This window comes from Podarcis muralis, chromosome 3 (genome assembly GCF_964188315.1).
Source record: "Podarcis muralis chromosome 3, rPodMur119.hap1.1, whole genome shotgun sequence".
Classification (NCBI taxonomy): Eukaryota; Metazoa; Chordata; class Lepidosauria; order Squamata; family Lacertidae; genus Podarcis; species Podarcis muralis.
The window spans coordinates 98,037,323-98,056,624 of record NC_135657.1 but is presented as its reverse complement, the minus strand read 5'-3'; the positions used below and the strand labels follow the sequence as shown (position 1 = coordinate 98,056,624).

The 19,302-nt window shown below is 41.4% G+C and overlaps 1 non-coding gene across 1 annotated transcript; it reads right to left on the bottom strand.

The window, feature by feature from the left end:
• Positions 1–18,718: 18,718 nt before the first annotated feature.
• Positions 18,719–18,875, bottom strand: LOC114595060 (U1 spliceosomal RNA). Its single transcript, XR_013392453.1, has one exon. It is a non-coding gene; the product is annotated as a U1 spliceosomal RNA (small nuclear RNA).
• Positions 18,876–19,302: the final 427 nt, after the last annotated feature.

Below are 19,302 nucleotides of genomic sequence, written 5' to 3'. Positions count from 1 at the left end.
ACATTGGCTGCACAAGCATAATATGAATATAATCATACACATTATTATATAGGCTGATTCTTTTTTCATCAATGCACATAGGTAACACAGAATGAAAAAAAACATGTAAATGAACCAAATTAGGAAATTATGAAACAGAAGTACTGTTTTTGGGGGACAGGAGGCAGGCAGGTGTGGAGGACTCCCTGGTCCTGAATGGGGCAACTGTGCCCATGAAGGTCCAGGTGCGCAGCCTGGGAGTCATTCTGGACTAACAGCTGTCCATGGAGGCACAGGTCAATTCTGTGTCCAGGGCAGCTGTTTATCAGCTCCATCTGGTACGCAGGCTGAGACCCTCCCTGCCCGCAGACTGTCTTGTCAGAGTGGTACACACTCTGGTTATCTCCCGCTTGGACTACTGCAATGTGCTCTATGTGGGGCTACCTTTGAAGGTGACCCAGAAACTACAACTAATCCAGAATGCGGCAGCTAGACTGGTGACTGGGAGCGGCCGCTGAGACCATATAACGCCGGTCTTGAAAGACCTACACTGGCTCCCAGTATGTTTCCGAGCACAATTCAAAGTGTTGGTGCTGACATTTAAAGCCCTAAATGGCCTCGGTCCAGTATACCTGAAGGAGCGTCTCCACCTCCATCGTTCTGCCCGGACACTGAGGTCCAGTGCCAAGGGCCTTCTGGTGGTTCCCTCGCTGCGAGAAGCTCAGTTACAGGGAACCAGGCAGAGGGCCTTCTCGGTAGTGGCACCCGCCCTGTGGAACGCCCTTCCACCAGATGTCAAAGAGAACAACAACTAAAGGCAGCCCTGTTTAGGGAAGCTTTTAATGTTTCATAGGTTATTGTATTATGTGTTTTGTTGGAAGCCGCCCAGAGTGGCTGGGGAAACCCAGCCAGATGGGTGGGGTATAAATAAATAAATTATTATTATTATTATTATTATTATTATTATTATTATTATTATTATTATTATTATTTGAAAGTATCCACATCCCACCAGAACTCAAAAAGAGAGGAATGCAGGGCAGAGTGAATCAGAGACAGATAAATAATAAAGGACTTGAGATGGGAAATCCTCTCCTGGCATACGTCAGGGATGGGGAACCTGTGGCCCTCCAAATGTTGTTTGACTGCAACTCCCACCCCCACCCCAGCTGCGCTATGCTAGCTGGAGCTGACAGAGGTGGAGTTCAATAACATCTGGAGCACCACAGGCCACACATCTCTTCCCAAAGGAATAGTGGGCAAAACGTTTTAAGGAGAGAATGAGAAAAAGGTAGGCTGATTAAAAATATAGTGGGGGGGGGGGGAGGCACACACAAATGCCAAGGAAATGCAATAATCTATGTACACAGTAATAAATACCAAGGGCTATTGTCATCTGACATTTCTAAAAAGCAGGGTGCATTGAAGATGTCATATGGGGATAATCCTTCCTAAGATGTTTATATATCTGAGAAGTTAGTTGTAAATAAATGTCAAAGGAAGGTATTGGTTCATTTGACATTCATGCTGCGTATTACCAAGTATACTCTTCTGAAAGATATCAGGTGAGATAATCCCTCCATAGTAATGCCATCTCACTAGACCTCTCCTTCACAGTGTCATTCTTCTCTATGATCTTCAGTGTTCTGCCTTCAACACCCTGTCTTTTACATGCATCCATATGGTGTCATTCTGACAGCTTTGATGCATCACATATTCAGAAATTTCAGTGTGCTCCATCCAAGTGGAGAACATAATATATAATAATAATAATAATAATAATAATAATAATAGATTCAAAAATGGGTACCGCTTCGAAGCAAGCCTTGATTTCATTTGGACCATTCATTACTGCATCTTACAACAGTATTTTATATCCCTTGTGAAAAGAAAGTCAACGTTAGCTTTTTGAAAAAAATTCATTTGCTTATCGCTACAGGGTTACGTTTCCAGAAATTTAAATTTACTGCAAATATATTATAATATATATTCAGAAATGGAGACAATGCTGCATACTTAAACATAATATAAAACAGTTTTGCACCCATCTCCCAAGCTTGGCTGTCACACTTCCTGAAATGACTGTGGGAGAATTCAACATCATTAGGTCCTCTCATGAACATTCCATGAAATATGGCTGCCCTGGAGCCTGCCTGATGAGTGCTGAAGACTGAGCATTAGAGCTTTTAAAAAAAAGCTTTTTGTATGTTGCAACATGGGATATAAGAGAGTTTTGCTCTCTCTAAAAATGCTATAATGGAATCCTCTGCAGAGCACTACCATGCCTTGTCCTCCACTTGTCCAAGGGAAAGACTCATGTCCTTTGTTATTTACTTACAACTTGTATGTGTGGGCACAGCTTTTAAGTTCTTTTCATTATCCATTTTACATGTGAAGCCTTTTTAACATACAACAAAGAACAATTATTTGGGGGAAGTTCATTTATGTGAAATGCTGAGGACAGTTGTTGTTTTTTTATGAACCACAGTCATAAAACAATAGTGACATTCTTAGACAATACTTTTGTTAAAAAGGAGGTGGAAATAAACATGCAAATTCAACCCCACAGGGTGGATTGGTTACCGCATTGTTTAAAATGCATTTTCTTTCTGTTTTCTGTCTTTGTTAATTAGTGGTGTGACCAGAAATCCCATCTTCAGCACTGCTGACTAATAGAAATGCAATGCAATGCAAAAAATTAAAAAGTTGAATATGTCATAATTATTTCTGAAATACACCACAGCTCATGTTTGCTGCTATCACATTATTTTCACAAAAATGATAGCAAGCATTTCATGAGTGAAGATGAAAATCTGCCTCTTCTGTCATCCAAGGAGCTGTCACCCATTTGCTATTCCTTCTCGTTTCCCTACGGTGGTCCTTGGGGAACCACCCATCAGGCTTCTGGTTGAATACTTACCGGTAGATAACCCTCTCAAGGGCACAATGTGTTTTTCAGAGGAAGCCCACCTAGTTGCTTGCCCATTCCAAGTAGCATGACCCTCCATTCCAGTTGCTACTAAGCAACTGCTGGAGAAGCTACTGCCTTCAAGCCCTGCTTCTATGCTTTCTGAAGACACCTAGTTGTCCATTCTGAGAAGCAAATTTCTGGGGCAGATTGACTTTAGATTTGATCCAGCAGCGCTCTTCGATGTAATGTTCTACGGAAGTCCTAAGCATTTTAAATGCTCAAACTAGTGGTGGCTGGTGCTCATTGGCACTGCTAGGGAAGACTGCAGGGACACCAACAGTAGGTGGAGCCAGAGCCAATGACAGGCAGAGCCAGCTAATGTAGCTTTAGTCCCCATCCTCCTTGCTGCTTTGTTCAACAAGGCCAACACTGAGTCGAAAGAGGAGGAAGCTGGCAGGCAGAACTGTAAATAAGAAAGTGGGAAGATGACTGAGGGCTGATTTGTGGGGCAGCACCCTATTTGCCCTGATGGACCACGATCCAATGGTACAACTACTTCATTTATAGAGTATTATAATCCGAGCTTTAACTTTCTATCTCATCATTATGGCAAAGGCATTCCATGCCAATGTGATGCTCTCCGTATGCCGTTGAACTATAATTTCCATTATCCCAGGTAACTGGCCATGCTGACTAGGGCTGATGGGAGCTTGAGCACAACAAAATCTGGAGGATACCACATTAGGTACCCCTCTTTGCTTTAACCTTTTTCCCGAAGAGAATGAGAAGAAAAAGATTTTTATATCACTGACAGGGGAGATAGGTGCTGAAACGGACCGCCCAAATAGCTTTCCTCCTGGTCTGCTGATAACATGATGGTGCTGGTTACTCCTTTAGAAGAACTTTCAAAAGGTTGCTTTGTAATTCATTTATAATTTAACATAATGGTTTGAATTGCTGCCTGTTGACAAAGTATCCTAATATCTATCCATATGTAGCGCACCTCCATTTTGTTTAAAAGCTCTCATGAAGTAAACAAGAGAGCACTGGTAAGTAATTTTGCGTAATGATACAATCAACACACACACACACACACACACACACACACACACACACACAAAACCACTAGTTTAGGATATGTCTAATTACCTGAATATCTCAGAATATGAACTAGTTAATAATCCAGAACAAGTTTAATTGTCTGTTTCAGATTAAGGACAATTAAGATGCTAATTAGTTATGGATAATTTAACAGTAGTTGCTACCATATGTAATGTTTCAAACTGGGTCCTGTGGATATCGAACTGTCATAGTTCACCAGGGCATTCCGGTATTTCATGTTCCATGCTTCTCCGAACACCAGGAAGTTCTGTGAGAACTTTTTACAGGTTCAGTTTTCTTGTCAGGTGACAGTATTGGAGTTTTCTGTCTCTTTGAGGGTGACACAACAGATGTACCTCAACCCTCCTGAAATATCCAATCCTGAAGTTGTGACACGAATTATTATTATTATAATAATATGAATTATTATGAATAAGTTGCCACTACATTCTAATAGATGGCAAAATGGGGCTGGTTCTACCATACACTTTAAGAGTCACTTGGCCAAGTAGGAAGTTTGCGGTGAACAACGCTTTGATAAAAGTAATAGGATATGAAATGAGAGGGGGAGAGGGAAGGGGGAAATTAAATATCTAATACAAAACAGCCTGTTTATCTGTCAAGGTGCCTTTCTTACCTCTCCTCATCCAGCAGGATTTGCCCTGGGGTCCTCCCATCCTGCCTTCCTTTAGGCATGCCTCATTGCCCCTGTAACAAATTTCCCCACTAATATCCTGATCTTTCATTCTTCCCTCTATCTAATCAACAATACGTTTTGTAGAGTAAATGCCCAAGGAGATTGTCAAGGAAGCCCTAGTCGAAGGCATACTTTGATATATTTTTTGTTATCACAGTTATGATGTATTCCAAGCCAGATGTACACCCTTCCCATGAAATCTCTGTTCAGCACAGAAACATAAAATCACTTATGTCTGCATAGGAAAGAGAATGTGGAATGCACTGAAAATGGCTCTTGAAAAAGAGTAGTTTTTATTTGGTGGTGCTCAAGCAGCTGTGAGCAGACATATAACCCTGTGCACTTTTCCTCGTTTCAGAAAGGACACTGGAGCTTCATAACAGTGCAACATACGTGCTCATTGTTTTCATTCATTAGGAATAAGAATCAGCATTGAGAAATCATTTCCCTGAAGTGTGCAGACAGCTTCTCGAGTCTTTATATGCTTTCCTATTAATCTGCAACATTTGCCATTTTACCATGACTGGTCTGTGAAATCTGTCATTTTTCCTAATTGATTTACTGTATACAGCACTCATCACTTATTTAGAAGTACACTAACAATATGCTAGCAGGTCTAGTCTCTTTTTGCATTTACAATTGGTGAGCCAAGGAGATATATGATTTTGTACTTCTGCTTATTTTGGATGTGTCTTATTTACTCTAGACCTAAGGGTTTCAATGGGCTGAACCAGGTGGGGTGGTCAGGTTTGGTTCATGAATTTCAATTAATCTCCTCTAAATAAGACAGTGGAATACTTGGCTGGATTTAACCAAATTGTGGTGCTAGCAGAAGCCATTGCCGTTCACACCCACAAAGCTGACTCATGACAGGGGGAAATGTTATATTTATTAAATATAACAATGGAGGAGCTGCAGACAAATTCAATCATAAACCAAATAAAAATATAGTCAGGGCAGGAAGTTCCCTACACAGCTTAGGCCCAAGCTATCTGAAAGGCCATATTCCCTCATACAAAGTGTTTTGAGATCTTTGGAGAATACCCTTCTCTCAGTCCCACCACACTCACAGACACATGGGAAAGCACTTTCTCTGACAGAATTATCACTAGCAACAATGGAAGAATGGCTGTTAAAGTTAACAGACTTAGCTGAGATAGTGAAACTGACATGTTTAATCAGAGAAAAGTCATTGTCGACTTATATCGAAGATTGGAAACGCCTCACAAACTTTTTGCATGAAAAACGAAAGAAAAACAAATGACATTTGGATTTGAGGATGGAAGATAATGCTTGTTTATAGAAAGTGGCTTTGTAAGGTGAATATTGCTTATATAACAGCGATCACACAAAGAATCAGAAGTTCTTTAATGGCCTTAACTTAAATGGCCAGTCTCCTTCCCAAACCAGAATGGTGCTGAGCTGAGTACCACCCTGAAGTGATAGAAGGAGCAGCATTCCTACATATAGTGCGAGTGCGTGAGTGCGCGCGCACACACACTCTTCTCTCTCTCAAAACACTCAGGGTCAGACAGGCACTAATACTATTTCTTGAAGACACACAGATCTACAGATAGTGGGACTTAAATGACACTAGGTCTGGAATGGAATCATACAACCACAGATAAATAAATGAGAGTGTGTATTTTTTGGGGGGGGGGTCTAAAAGGCTGGTTTGTTGCATTAGTACTTCTAAAATTTAAGCAGTTTGCAGTTCTTTTACAGGATTTAGTCAAATTAACTGATTCCAGGGCAGATTTGATTCTTTTTTTAAAAAAATAAAATCTATCTCAGTGGAAAGCTCCTATAGCAAATTGTGGGAGAAATTAAAAAGGACTCTCTAAGGCAGAATTTACATGTTATATTATGTGCATGTTATGTTTCTCCTGGGTATTTCTTTGCCTAACAGTGTGAATTTCTGAAATTGCCATCATTTGTTGCTTCAGTAACCAGAAACTATTGCTTACAGTGCAGGTACTCACAAGTTGTGGGTGAACATGGAAGATGCGAAGCCTGCCTGGGATTGGCTGCTGAGTTTCTCACTGCGCTTAGAACCGCAACCTTACGGGGATGTGCTGGAGTTTGTGCTTTTTTAAGGTGCTGGTTTCTGTCTTTTGGCAGCTTTTAAATTGTGGCATCCTGCCCTGAACTTTTGGGACTGAAGAAGAATAAAAACCCAATCCTTTTCTCCCCACGCAGCTGAAGAAAGACAGAAAGAAACCTAAAAGGTTCTGTGAGTTTCAATAAGACGACAGCTAAAAATACCCTGCCAGTTTTGTTTTACGACACCTGAAAGACTTGCAGACCTAGAGGGAATTGAGTAAAAGCTCATTGCTATGCCTTGCCTTCCTCTGGGTCTGCTCTATCCAGAATGCTTTGCAGCACCTTGTAAAATCTCTCTCTCTCTGTTTGTGTGTGTGTGTTCCAGTTGTCAGTAGCATTTATAAACAGGACATTTTTCTGGGCCTTACTCTCTTCTGTATAGCTTTCCTCATCTCATCTCAATGTTCGAGAATAAAGTTAAGCTAGTTGTCCACTTCACACGCAGAACAGAGGTGGTCTGTTACTTAGAATGCAGAGTCCAAGGAATAAACTGCCTCTCAGGTAATTCTAATGTGGGTCAAACTTGGATGAGTGGTTTAAAACATTTTTTTGCACATCAAGGAGAGAGGAGGAACGTTAAAGCCCACAGTGCATTGCTGTATACAGGCTAGAGGAGCTAAGAAAAAAATAAGCCCTGAAGAGTTGGGTACTGGAGCAAAATTGGTTTCCCTGTAACAAAAGCTGTTTGCTAAAATTCAAACCGATGTTGTACACATCAAAGCAATTGCACAATACCTCAAAGAGCAGCTAGGCGGAAGAATAAGCTCCCTTTGGAGTGTTTATGCCCATCTTGTAGCTCACTATTCTAGTAATAATTATTTGCTTTTTCAGTATTATATTTCACCTTCCGGTGATGCTGTCTGTCAGCGAACATATTGAGCCACTATTGTGCTGGCATCACATTTTCCAGTATGCATTTAAGACTTTGAAGACTGCTAAGGAAATGCAGTTGACCAAATCTGCTACATCTAGGGACAGGCATTATCTTTGCTTCCTAAAGTTTCTCTTAGAATGATGCAGGAGCTAAACAGAATTTGAGGAGAAACCGTCAGGCAAATACTCCCAGTATGAATTTCAAATTGAATTTTAAGGTGAGTATTACAAGTCTTGGAAACATTATTACAGCATACTAGTAAATCATCATGAAAAAAGAATACTGATACCAAGGGGGTACAGGAATGCGGGATCTGATTTCTTACTTGATAATTTTTGGCTTTTATTGGTGATGATGGAAAATAAGACAGCCCTAAACTTGAGAGCTTTCAGGTTACTGTTGGCCGTGGTAGTAGTGACTGTACTTTTCTGAATACTATTTTTGCTCTCCTAGCTGTTCACCACCATTTTTCTCACCATATAGCCATCCCAAAGTTTATGCTGTGGATAAACTTTTGTTCAAGCCAGTGCCTTCTGGCTTGTCTTCTGGCTAATGCCTTTTAATTAATTTATCAGCCTCAACCTGCTAATTGTGCCTTCAGTTGCAGGGAGAAGTGAAGTTACATGGTCTTGGCCACATGGATTTATAACAGCCAGGGGTGGGGAAATCATTTTTCTTCATCTTCAGAGGCCACATAATGCCAGAGCAATCTTCCAGTGGAGATCATGCTATTGGGGGGGGGGGGGGGCAGGACCTGAGGCCAAAGTAAGAGAGGCAGCCCCCTTCTGTCTCTCTCCCCCCCCCAAACCACCTCTCTCCCTCCCACTTTCATGAAATTAAGCCCAAGAGTCACTTGCAGTTCTCAGGATACAGATTCCCCAGCAATAATGTGGGCATCTAAGCATATTTTGCTTAGAACACAAAGCAGAGAAGGGTAAAAGATGTATTACATTTTTCAGCATTTCACGGAGTTTGGGCAAAGTCACCCGTCCACAGTGGAGCATTATAATCTGTTTTCATGACAAGGAATTGACACACAAGTGCTTTCTTGTGACCATTGTTTCATCTATGCCGTTACTTGGCTTTTCTGCATCTGACCTTGAGTGGAATATTTTGTTGTTTTGTTTCCCTTGGAAGTAGGTTGCAAGCCAACATCATGAAGATATAGTTTGGGTCGTTGTTATTTTATTTATTTATTTCCTTGTCAAAGATATTTGTAATATATCTTATTTTATATTACACCAGAGACAAAGAAAAGTCTGCATCAGTGTGATTACAACTGATATTTTAGTCTGTTGTTGACAGGAAGTATTAGCTTGGCCAAACCCACTGCCTCTGATTATCTCTTACTAGTAGAATGATAAAGAAGATTTATAAAGACAGCTTGCAGAACAATGTGAAGCTACAAGGCTGCAGAAAGGTTACCTTTAGAAATATGTTCCACCGATATACATTTTGTTTTTTGTTTAAAAAATGGGGGCATTCTTTAAAAACATTTATACATCAAAGGAAGAGAAGCAATTCACCAGAATATAGAAATGCCTGCTTTTGTTTAACTTTTGTTGTGGTTTGGCTGAAGCCAAAGGTGAATAAATAGAATATAAGTTTTCAGAGTCAAAATGCTGTTTAGCTTTATGTTTCACGCATTGTAGCAAAACAAAGAAGAAGAAACACTGGAAAAAATTCGGATACACTAATTACTAAATCACAGGGGTCAGTTTCCCAATACACTCTTTGAGGAAAGTGTTAGGACCCCAATACACTCTTTGAGGAAAGTGTTATTGTGTTGTAATGTTTATAAAAGGATTAATTCTGAAAGCACATTCGCACCTTTTAGAAGTGTGCCATTATCCTGTGTCAGCTGAAGTGATTATAAAATGTTTTCACCATAAGATGCCAGTATATTTTTGTTTTGTTTTTTAATCTAACCTATTAAAAGAACCCCTAACACAACAACAACCCCACATAAAAAAAAAAAAAAAACCAATGTCCACATCAAAACTACAAGATCTTCTCTGGTAGGGAAATCACTACTGTTCCATTTCGTAACTTTGAACAGGCACAGCATAACAAAAGAAAAAGAGAAAAAGTCCAACACAAAACCCCAGGATCAATTGGTCTGTAATTTGAAAAGCTTTATTTGCTCCAGAGGGGCTACTTGGCTTGCAAATTTCATAAACTACTGACGAAAGATAAAAAGGCATTTAAAAATAAAATCCCATAATAAAGCACATAATTGAGCGTCAACCCCCGCCGCTGCCGCCAATGGTTTTGGCATCGTACCAAATCAGACCACCTCAGACTGAGCCAGGCTGTTTTCCAAAGTGCCAAACTGGGATTGGAGCAGACTCTTATTTATCATTTATTTTATTTACAGGGTTTGTACCATGTCCTTCATCCAAAAAAGCTATCTGAGTGGCTTAAAGGTAAAGGGACCCCTGACCATTAGGTCCAGTCATGGCCGACTCTGGGGTTGCGGCCTCATCTCGCTTTATTGGCCAAGGGAGCCGGCATACAGCTTCTGGGTCATGTGGCCAGCATGACTAAGCCGCTTCTGGCGAACCAGAGCAGCGCACAGAAACGCCGTTTACCTTCCCGCCTTAGCAGTACTTATTTATCTACTTGCACTTTGTGCTTTCGAACTGCTAGGTTGGCAGGAGCTGGGACCGAGCAACGGGAGCTCACCCCATCGCAGGGATGCGAACCGGCGACCTTCTGATCGGCAAGTCCTAGGCTTTGTGGTTTAACCCACAGCGCCACCGTCAAAACAATTCTCTCAGGCTTACAATGTATATAAAAGAAAGACACTCAAGGGAAAGAGGACAAGAAGAGAAGAGGAAAATCAAAACTTGTGCCAGCTGGGCATTATAGAAATTGGTGCCTGATTCAGAAAGTGCCTGATGGGAAGCTGGGTCCCCAGCAAAGCTGGAAAAATGAGCCTCGCTTCCAACTTCTGCTGTTGTGGAACTCTTATGGAGTGATTGCCCCCAAATGAGCAAGCCTGATGGGGCTGGCTTGTGACAGCAGAGCTGACTGACTGAATCCTGCTTCTCACTCTTGAGAAGTGTGAGCTCCCCTTGTTCTCTTGTAATTTAGTAAATGTCCTGCCTTGATTTTCTTATGTGGTTTGCCATTCTGAACAATTAAAGCCACAATTGCTTGATTTGGATACAGTCGTACCTTGGTTGTTTAACGGAATCCGTTCTGGAAGTCCGTTTGACTTCCAAAACATTTGCAAACCAAGGCGATTGGCTGATTGGCCCTGGAAACAATGGCGACAGCCGAAACGGATGTTCTGCTTCCAAAAAAACGTTCGCAAACCGGAACACTTGCTTCCGGGTTTACGGCATTCAGGAGCCAAAACGTCCAAGTATCAAGGTGCTGGACAACCAAGGTACGAGTGTAATTCATATGGCCATCAAGACCTTAGGTTTTAAGCATGCTTTTTCCATGCTTTTATTTTAACCCTGAATTTGTCCAAAGGCATTGGTTCTGAAACTACTGTGCAACACTGCCTTCGGTACAAATACCCTGGGCAAGACGCACATGATTTTCTGCTTCTGCAATACCCCTAGGAATTCTTATTACTTTGATACATGCATTTTGTCAGCACATGTTTGTACCTCCTTATGCCTGTGACTAGTTGAAGGGGGAAAAACCCATTTAATCACTTACATAGTGGCTTGGAGGCTGTCACAAAACACCTAGATTTAGAGTGACAGGTGATTATTTAAGGGTGAAAATAACTTGCCGTCAACTAAAAATAATTGCCTGTTTCTGAATTCGGAGATCTGTCTTTAAAGCAGTCTTATTTAAAATGGAAATAATATAGTTTAAGTATTGGAATGTCATTTTAATTTCCCTGAAACTCATTAGCTGATTTATTGTCAAAGCATCAAATGTAGCTGGATCACCCTCCTCTCTTTTCTCATTTGCAAAGTAGCATTGCAACTACTTATTCCTCTTTTTCGTGATAGGATATGGCACCTCTGATTATGATGTGTCATTTTCAAAGGACACATAAATGATTCAAAGTTTATATCCATGTGCTGCAAAGCTGTCAGATGCGCACAAAACACAATGTACAAAGGCACTTTCCTCCAAAGCAGAGAACAAGACGGAGGAAGAGGACAGCCACAAAGATGTTTGATGGATGAAGTGAGCCTCTCCTTTCATTCTGTTCTGATGCTAATGTGGCTGTGAAGGTTGTACGTCCAGGTGACTTTTCCCGCTCATTGCATAATGCAGCTAATGATCAGCATTTGTAACATTAATATAATCTTTCTGCTTCATAATGTACTGCAACACGTGTACTGGTTCGCTGAATGATTTATATCCTATGTAGTAATACATTTCCTAGGGTAATAGAGGAAATTGATTATCTTGCGCAGAGGTTTCCTGACATGATGCATTCCGTGTTCATCACAAATATAATTAGCTTACATGGCACCGTATTTCATTAACTCAAGACTCTTTGATTTTGTTGATAATTGATAAGTGCCCTTTCATTAATTAAAATCAGGCATCTCAATCTTTGTAAAAATTCAAAAGCTTCCTTGTTATCATGTTTATATATATAATTAAAATGTTGATATATGTCTCTCTCTAATTGGGATCATTCTGTATTCTGTTGATCTTCAATGAATAAAATGAATATCCTGTAATACTTGTCCAGATATATAGGGAGTTCTAATGGATAGATAGATAGATAGATAGATAGATAGATAGATAGATAGATAGACAGACAGATAGACAGATAGACAGACAGATCTATAACATAACAGAATATGATGTATCATAACTACAGAAGTTTTATACACGCATGGTCCAAGATTATGCGTACACAATAACGTTGTCTTTAGCACTGTAGATATGCACATAAACAAGACCCTATCTAATAGCAGACTTAAGATAAAGGTAAAGGTAAAGGTACCCCTGCCCGTACGGGCCAGTCTTGACAGACTCTAGGGTTGTGCGCCCATCTCACTCAAGAGGCCAGGGGCCAGGGCTGTCCGGAGACACTTCTGGGTCACGTGGCCAGCATGACAAAGCTGCATCTGGCGAGCCACGGAAACGCCGTTTACCTTCCCGCTGGTAAGCAGTCCCTATTTATCTACTTGCACCCGGGGGTGCTTTCGAACTGCTAGGTTGGCAGGCGCTGGGACCGAGCAGCGGGAGCACACCCCGCCACGGGGATTCAAACCGCCGACCTTTCAATCGGCAAGCCCTAGGCGCTGAGGCTTTTACCCACAGCGCCACCCGCGTCCCTTATAGCAGACTTAGGTGGCAACTATTTCCAGAATTATAGCCAAAATGGGGCAACTGAGAAACAAAACGCTTGCTTGAAGGAGCCCAGAGATTTATAGAAATACAAAAAAAACCTAAGGAATCACACCTCAAAAAGATCAGCCTAATGAAGACTGAGCATGCTCAGCAGCCACAAACTGTAGAATGACAGCTGGGAAATAAATAAAAAAGTGAATGAGGGAGGGAGGGAGCCAGAGAAGAGGGATGTCCTGTTTAAAGGGAATGGCTTGCTGGAAGCCTGAATAGGAGCATTTTCTTTTGGGAGGGAGGATATAGAACAAAATGTGGTTGCAGGTCCCACTTGTATATAGCAGTATCAGTTTGGACGCTAAATGCGACCTCCACCAATTATGTTAGTGGTTTCTGGATGCTCTGGGATGTTCAGAGAACTAAATCAGTTTGTAAGTTAAAAGAAGTGGTGTCCTGGTTTTTACTTTTTGAAATATGGCAACCCTAAGTGTACCTCCACTTTTGTCAGCACTTTTATCATTCCCCACTAGGAAATGAAAAGGTATAACTATTAATATAACATTTCCCTCCTCATCTTTCCTTGTCCTATTCTTCCTTTGGCCTGCAGAAGGAAGACTCAATAACAGGAACTGGTAAAAGGTCATACTTATTGAAATACAACAAAGAACTTGTGCCAATCCATGGGCAGGTTGGCTAGAGGCAGATCTTACTTGCCAGAGTCGCCCAGGCAGGTGGCTGTTTCCAAACTGTTGCACTATTCTAGCCTAGGGAAGTCCACACACACAAACGTATAAACAATGGTATCATCTGATGAACAAGGAACTGAAAGTGTCCAGCCAGTACGCATTCAGATCCACCTCCCTATGCTCATATGAATGAAGACAGTCAATCTGTATAACGTTGTTTCGAATGGGGTGTGTGCCGATTCCCATTCGCGTTCTCACACAGCTAGCCAAATCCATGTTTTCATCTTGCTTACATGACTGGACTGAGACTCCGTGACGCAGAATAGCTGATGGGAGTGCAAGCAGCACCTTTTGCTTTTGCAGTTAAGCTTGTGTCGAGAACCTGACAAACCACAGGGCACTCAAGTTTATGAAGACTTGACAAAATAAATGAAAAATTTTCATTTCAGTGTGCATAAATGTGATAGGCTGAAGTATGGATGGATTTGAAATGACAGGGTGGTGGCCTATGTGACCTTGAGTGGGGGAAATCCTGGGCAGGACAGGCAAGAAATCCCTAAAGCCTGCAATTCATTGTGTAGAGCCTGTTAAGAAAACAAACAGGATGTTAAGTCTGTGGCTCAATAAAGATATAAATCAAGAGAGTAGTTCTGCTGCTTTATGAGCCTGATAGCATCCCACTCATCCTAGATCTATTGCAAGGGATAGGAGCTGATTTTCTTTAGTGATCCTTTCAATATCGTGTGCTATTTCTCTCTTCTTCTTTTGTCACAAAGAAGCAAATAAAGAGATTGATGGACACTTGAAAAGCTTGAAGCAGGAGGACGGGTGGCAAAAGCCTGACTGGCTGAGAAACTGAGACGCTTGCATGTGTTTCTTGATGAAAACTGCTGAATAATGGGGATCAGTCAATATGCGTTGAGGGGTGTGTGTATCATTTTTATATGGAGGGGAATCAATGTTTGCTGAACAAGTCTATCCAGAATGAGACCATGGCTCTATCTAGCCCTGGCTCTGGGTGGTACTGACTCTCCAGAAACTTGGGCTTGGGCCATTTCCAGTCCTAGTAACTTTTGGCTTAGATGCGCTGGGAATTTACATTACAGTCTTAGGCATTCAAAGCACAATCTCTATAACTGAACGAACACCTCTCCCAGATGCACTATATCGGATATATTGCTACATTACTAGCCTCGGACTATGGATCAATACAGTCCAGTATTGGGTACTCTGAATAGGCAGTGGCTGTCCATCACCTTCCCAGGAGGAGGTCTTCCTAGTCCTTGAGCTCCAGAAATTACACGGGAGTAAACCTTAGGTTTTCTACATACGAAACTTGTGCTCTACTACTGTTCAGCAGTCTCCCAGTGGCATACTTCTACTGTCAGTTCAGCTCTGAACAAATAAGTCACACTGATTTCAACAGAATGTCTCCATGAATTACTAGGGTGTAGGATTCCAGGCAAAAACAACATTTTCTTCCCATGCAAAAGATATTTAGTGTACCGAAACACCATTGGGCATAGTGAATGAGCTTCACAAAGCTATCTGGAGTAGAAGATGGTCAGCTGGAGCAAATTTTAAATCTAGGTCTGCCCACTTTCTCACAAGCCCTGCTTATGTGCCTTTAACAGCATCCTGGTCTAAAGAAGTAGCACAGATAGCAAAGCTTAATACAGGCACGTATTTGAAGATGTTGCCTTTTCCGTCAAGTACCACTTCCTTCCGTACCCTGTGGATGTTTAATTCATCGTCTTTTGTTTCCGTGCTTTCATTTTGATCCACGTTGCCATAACGGCACAAATAGATGCCTCCCAAATATCCCAGTGCACAGCATGTATGCATGATTGAAAATTCCAGACCCTCTCTTTTGTGTTTGTTTCAGTGCTGAGGGGATTAAGCAGCCGAAGAATACATTACATGGGCAGGAGAGCATCCAAATCGGGAACAACAAATGGAGAGCCGAGGCAAGAAAAAGCAGCAGTTTGTAATCTTTCAGGCTTCACTGAAGTCTAATCCTGGTTCTGGGCTCACTTGACTGACCTCACAGTATGCTCTTCATCTGAACAGTGGTGTACATTCGTTCTCGCATCGCCGCATCTCGACTCCTTGATCCACCTTGTTGTTAAACTGACTCTGGTTCTGGCTTAAGTAAAATGCTGAAACTTCTCTGGCTATCCCTGCACCTAGCGTCTGAAGGCATCAGAGTTTGTTCTCGCAACCGTAACTCCTCTCATCTCTAGGGAGGCAGCAGCAGACGGCATGCAGGCACCTGACCTACAGTTGGTTGTGTTGCTACTGCTGATTGGGAGGTAGAGGTTGAGGGGCTAAGGTCAGCATAGTTCACGTGCGCTGGCAGAGCCAATCAGCTCTTCCCCTCTACCTCCCCAGTGCTGCCCCACCAAACCACCTGCTCTGGACGCCCCAAATATTTGCAATACTCTGCTCCAAAATAAAATGTACCTATCTGATTACTGTTTCAGACAGGCAGCAGTATTGAGAATGTTGTTGCTTAAATTTGTATACCGCCCTATACCTGCAGGTCTCAGGAAACTTACAACATAAAACCACAACATAAAATAATAATAAAAAAAAACAAAACAAAACAAAAATGACCCAGATTGTTAGATCTGTGAAAGCAAATGGGCGTGCATGCTGGATGTGCAGCTAAGCCAACTGAATGCCAATGACTGGGGCTGCCAACCCTTTTATAACAGTGGGCGCATTTGAAATTTTGAAAAGGGATTGTGGGTGATGGTCACAAATGGTTGCTGTGGAGGCATGGCATAACACAAAATGGCTGCCTTGGGGGGTATGGCATTTGGCTGCCATATCTGAAAGAGCATGAACAGAGGCAGCAAAAATGTTGTGGGCATGCCTCTGATCAGTTCCCCACACCACCACCAATGGGAGGAAAGGCAGCATACATCAGCCACCACAACACTCACTCACTCACTCACTCACTCACTCCCAGAGAGGTCTTTGCATCTCTCCTCAGCTCAGAACAGATGGGAGAGTAAGCATCCAATTCCTGACCCCCAGTGAAATGTGGGCATGTTTGAATGGGGATGGTGGTGTTCAGTGTAGAAGAGGCCGAGCTTGTGTAAATAGCATACCCTCCAACATTTATCCGATGAAAAAAGGGTGTCCCATTCCATAATGATAATTTTACTATTTATACCCCACACACCTTATTGGGTTACCCCGGCACTCTGGGAAGCTTCCAACATATATAAAAACATAATTAATACATCAAACATTTTTTTTTTAAAAACCATTCTTATACAGGATTGCCTTCAGACAGCTTGGGAGGTTGGATAACTCCATACCCTCCAACATTTCTCCAATGAAAATAGGGACAACCTAAGGAGCAGCAGGACATTCTGGGATCAAATCAGAAACTGGGGCGGCTTACCTAAATCAGGGGTGCCCCTGGAAAATAGAGACACTTGGAGGGGTGAGCAGCAAGAGCAAAGAGGGTATTGAGGGATTTTGAGGAGGTATTTACTGACAACCTCCACATGCTGCAAAAGAGGTAGTGGTAAGCACATTGGCGTTCTTGGGCACCATGTTGGTGATCTCTGGTCTTAAGTTTTTGAGTAAGGAACATGATGTCCTATTAAGTCAATTACAGAGATCACATGATGGTCAACAATGGTGCAGTTTTGTGTTGCCAATGCGGCATATTTGCTTTTGTGGGACAAATGTCCTGAACCTGTGATGCCAGCAACGACCCATGGGTTTCACACATTGCCTCATCTTGCATGTGAGCTAACACACTAACTGCGTGCTTGCAGATCTCAGAACAAGAAGCACAACTCTGAGAATCACATAGCAGTCCTGTGGAGTCTCCTGTCTCTAGTATGTTAAAATATTTAATAACACTGTTTGAATGAATCAGGGATATGAGATCAAATACAGAACATGAGGGTTCTTTTTTCCCCTCTTCCTTTCAAAGGGAAGGTTTGAAGGCAGAAGAGAATATACTGAAACTAGAGATTACTGTAAAGGACCTGTGTGCCTGTGTGAAACGAGGCAGAGATAGAGAGGCGCTTGAGCAACGTATTAATTAAAGTAGACATCACAAGCAAAACTCAGATGATTCCTGAATCTTTTGAATTTTCTCCCTTTTAAGGGAATAATTACTGTTGTTGCATAAAGACTCACTCCAGTCTGTAGGCTATAGAAGTAATGTAAATTAATAATAGCGCTTTAATTAGATATACCCAACACAGAGTGTCCAGTACTAAATTCAAAAATTATTGCCGATCCAGGAAGAGGATATTTGGTTGTCTGATGTAAGAAAGGGAAAGATGGCCAAGAAATTTAATTCAGTTCCTATTTAAAGGTGAAGCTACTTAATTCGCACTTTCAGAAACAATATGTGAATCGATACAGCTATCCTTCGAAGTTCACACTTCTCCAAATTTTGCAGTACACATCTCCAGGCCAGTAATGTGTGCATAAATGCATGTACTCGGGTAAAGTGTGCATAAAAACGCATGTATTTGTGAATGCAACACTTGAAATGCATTATATTTGGGGATACTGTGTTGCAAAAATGTGTATAAAAGGCAAAATTGCATACAAGCTCATGTATATGAGGAGAAATTCAGTCTAAAATGCCAAGAATTTTAATGAGGACTTGTTTTTAAAAATTGGAAATGGATGTGGCAGTGTGGAGAAATGAACTTAAGGTAAGAAAAATGACAAACTGAGGGCAAACAAAATTTGACAGATTTGCCAATCCCTAGACATAGGGCAGGAATTCTCCCTTTAGAATTCCTCCCATAGGGAAGTTGAACAGGCTAATACAATCATTGCCTTCTGCAAACAATTGAACATGTTTCAATCCCAGCAAGAGTGGGGAGTTGTTGTTGTTGTTAACCAGGCGGGTAATTTTATGTTACTTCTACTATGCAATATGCAGTTTTATATTTTTATTTTATTCATTTATATAAAAGATATTTATATATTGCTGTGTCATAAAAACGTGCCACAGCCTTTTACAACAACATAAAAAAACATAAAACCAAACAGTAGCATCGTAAAAAGTTTTTAAAAGGTCAAAAGCAAAAATGAATTTACAACAAACATTAGTAGACCGTTCCCTACCACAAATTATGCAGTTGATTTTCCTGCACTTGGGGAAATCGTGGGGGTCAGCACACTCAGAGTGCAATGGGTGAGTCTCACCCTGGTAAAACCGCCTTCATGATCATAGTGTCTCCTCTGCCAGGTAAGCATTGTGTATTTTATTATGTTATTGGATTTGTTAAATTTATTTTTATTTTACTTTTATTTTTACCATTGATGCAGTTTTGCAGCCACCCTTAGGGCAAAATGCCATGGGGAAGGGATGTAAAAAATAAAATAAGTAACTATATACGTTGCTGCATAGATAATATTGTTTGAAATGTATGAGCAGCAGAAAGGACACCTGTAGGATATTTTAATAGGTCTGAACAGCCAGTTCTAGGGAGTGGGCCAAAGAGGTGATGATAGGGTCCAGAATGTGTAAGAGAAGAGTATAACTCTGCAGATAGGTGGGGATAGGAGATGAATTAGTTTCGTCCACTTTTACAACAGACTGATGGGGGGAAATTCATTCCGTCTGCTTTTCACAGTGAACCGATGCTCTTGAATTTGCTTGCAGATCAGAAGACAACTGCCA